Raw genomic sequence first — 3,890 nt, forward strand, 5'->3', positions numbered from 1 at the left:
AAGAAGGAGAGAAAATCCACAGGACATTGTAAATCTTCATCACATTGCGTTCAGATTGTTTGTGGTATAGTTTCTCCCTTACAACTCAGTTCCTTAAAAGTAGGGATTAAGTATTTTCATTAATATATCTCCAATATCTAGGGGGTACTTATCATGTAATAATATCCTGTGTGTCTTATTCAAATTTCAAGTGACTCCAAAGTTACCTGTTTCTAGCCTATTTCCCTGGTTCTCTAAAGAAAAACTAAGTACTCTCTCTTCTATTCTTCCACATATAGTATATACACCTGTATTATAGCATTCATGAGTTTTCTTTGTGATCGTTTATTTACATCACCTATCTCCTGCATTAGACCAAGACCTCTTCAGAGCCAGAAGATATGAACTATTCATCTTTCTTTAAGTGATGTTTACTGATTAACTGATTCTTAAATCCAGGGGTGACATTCATAGTTACAGTAACATAGATGAGTTATTAAATTCATGATATGTGCCATTGACACCTCAGTCTGTAGCAAAATTTAACTAATTTTTTAAAAGCAGAGAAGTGGGTCATATATATTGGAAATGTATATATTAAGTTAGTTAAATCATGAGATGGGTTTAAATTTCAGCTCCCTGGAACACCTTACCTAATCAGAACAATTCATTATCTTAAAATTGCCATATAAACAAGATTTTTTTAAAAGAAATCCCAAATGACATTGAGGTTTTATCCTTCTAATGTTATTATGAATTGGATTTTAGAGGGTATAAGGTCGTTTTACCAGTAAAACATACAACACATTGTCACAAGAGGGCAGCCTTTTAACATGAATTGTTCCTCAACCTGTATGCATTCCTTGAAATTTTAAGACAGTTACTTAAAGCCACACAAGTAAATAATAAAACAATACAAAACATTCAAGCAGAGACTTTGCTAAATTTATGCATGTTGGCTTTTTTCTTCCTTACTGCTGACAAAAAATATTTCAAATCTATAAAGAAAACAAGGTCTGAATCGTCTCATGTAGAAAGATGGCTTTACACAGATTATACCTTTCATACATCAAGTCGGTGGTAGGTCAATGGCTGAATTGAGTGCACCGAAGTTTTGTACGACCAAATGTGTCTAACTGAGCAAAGGCAAGCTGGAGGCATCCATATATGCTGGTATATGTGAAATTATATAAGAGTAATTAGACAAAATGAAGCAGATGCCTTTCTGTAACACCTTTGGGCTTATATCATAAATCCTGTACAACTGGTTATTAATGGCTTCAGTGTATGAATTGTGAAATACAAATGAAAGCACTATACAGTAACAATAGCATATAATTTAAATTATATAAGCCTTTCATTAGCCATGGGCAAATTAATATCATTGGATTGCTTGTTTTTAATGTTTAAACTTTTAAATGTCCAAAGATACAATGCTATTAGATATACTGATAAAGACTAAATTGCAAGATGTCTTGCTGGGGTTGGTCTGTAACACAGCTGAATAGAGTTACTTCTCCCAAAGTCATGAGACATTTCCAGGAGTAGCACATGGTGTTATAACCACCTGATCCCACCTTGCCCCCACCTTGCTCCAATTTGGATTTCTTTTCTTACTGAATTGGAAATTCTTCCAGCCAACTGTGGCTTCACAAGCCCTCCAGGTGATTCTAATTGAGGACTATTAGCAGCTACTGGAAGAGAGTAACAAAGGACCAATCTCCCTGTATGGTTTAAAGACTGCATCTAGTTTTTCAGGCTTAATACCTCTCTCTTATCCGCAGGCTGGCCCTTTAGCTGCCCTCCCCTCCCCCTTTCCTGCTCCTGACACACCAATATCCAAAGGCTATACTTGCCTCCCTCTCTCTAGGACCAATCCTGACCTATGGCAGAAAGGATTGAAAGACCTCGTTTTTTGAAGTTGCATTTGGGCATCACCTCTGACAGTTATAATAATGAGACAGAGGAGTCTTTCTGTGACCTCGTCCTGGACACTGCTGTCAAAAAATAGTGAGGCGCTTAATCAAACTAAAGTATGTCATGCAGTGGGTGGAGTGACAGGGAGCTTCATAATGATCCTGTGGACCTGAGATAAGAAATGTGTGTTCTACAGACCTGGCAGATCTGAAGAGGATTTGTGGTTGTGCTTGGGACAAAGTGGGCACAGCAGTGATCTTCAGGGACTAATGACTGAGATCGAAGGAGTGAGTCTATCTCGGTGGTTAACATTTGGTGCTACTTCCAGCCCAATATGAAATCTTAACAACTAGGAAACTCTCATCTGGTCCCTGAAATCTAGATGCAGTTCTGGGAAGAGGATGGAGGAGAATCTGAATTGGTAATTAAATTTTGCCACCTAGTGGCTATGTATATGCCATGTACATGGGACTAGCCACTGTCATCCATTTGGTGGCAATTTACAGCAAATCTCAACCTTGTACTAGGAGGGACTAACTTTCTTAGTAAAAAGTAATCCTTTCCTTTATACATTTATAAAATGATGGAAACATCACACACCTGCCAAGCCATATGCAAACATGGAGCACACTATGGTCTTTACCCCTTAAGATTAATAACATGTACACAGCTGATCTTCATATGAGATGGAGTGGAATTTGTTTAAATTAGTGAGATTTTAAAAATCTTTATTTTACATACTGATAACAAAAATCATAGTAACTCATCAATTTTCAATCTAAAATATAAATTTTTAATGCATTTTTGAATTTCATTAAACTTATTTTATATCAAGGGAGAAGCTCATTAAATTTTTTGGAAGAGTTAAAGCAAAAGTTTAAAATACAAATTACTAGGAAGGTTGGATAGAATATCAGCAAAATATGTAAAGTTGTATTGAAAACATTTCATCTTACATAATAAGGCACTGAATCTAATCACTATAGGCCATTTTGGTCTCAAGCTAGAAAAAAATCTGATTAAAGCTGAAGAGAATTACGAATGACAATATTTAAAAAACTTTATATGTGCATATATATACATATAAAATGTATGATATGAACTTGGTTAACTTTTCACATTATCTCTATGATTTAAAGCCTTATGCCCCATTAATCAGTATTTTATGCATTGAATGTAATTAGATAAATTTATCCATTTGTGGCTGAAGGATTTTAGATGAGCAAACTCCAAAAGAAATATTTGTAAATTAAATATTTTGGAAAGGCACTGATAATACATTTTTAACACCAAAAGATTATTAACCTAAAAATTAAACCATTTCTACACAACGTGGTATAGTCATTTCCTGTGTATTAGTCAGGTTGGGGCCTAAATGTAAAAGCAGTAGGGAATTCCATGGAATGGTGTAGCTCCACCGTTGAGACTTGAAATTTCTTTTTGATTCTAGACTGATGTACTTCTCTTTCTCTCTTTAAATGAACAGCAAATTTACTTAGGTAATTTTCAGCTAAATTTCTGGGTCTCGAATATAACTAAAAACATAATCTTTTATCAATAAGTATTGGTTAAATAAATGGATATATTGTACTCTCTAAGTAACGAAGTGGTCAAGTTTATAGTTAAAACTTGCTTTTATACAGAGAGGAAGAGTAGAGAAATTGAATGAGGTGGATGTAGTTGAACAAGACAGAGGTTTTTAAGTCTGTAAATCGTCACGGTGGAAACATTGGGGACTTTAAAACAAGAAAGTTAGAAGTCTGAGTATTATCCATTAAGATACGGATTCAGTTCTTATGGATATTTTAAATTTTTCAAGAAAATCTGTGGTTTTTAAGTAATGGAAAAAGCAAATGATGTGACAATAAACATTCCAGTTAATTTAGAGAATTTAATTAAATTTTGTGTTTAGAAAGTATACAATTTAACCAATACTTTTTCCTCTCTATTCTTCCTTTTGAAAAAAAAATTCTTAATCTCTCTTCAAGTTTACT

This window comes from Callorhinus ursinus, unplaced genomic scaffold (assembly GCF_003265705.2).
Source record: "Callorhinus ursinus isolate GAN/ISIS: 27379988/994484 unplaced genomic scaffold, GSC_fseal_2.0 scaffold1, whole genome shotgun sequence".
Lineage (NCBI taxonomy): Eukaryota > Metazoa > Chordata > Mammalia > Carnivora > Otariidae > Callorhinus > Callorhinus ursinus.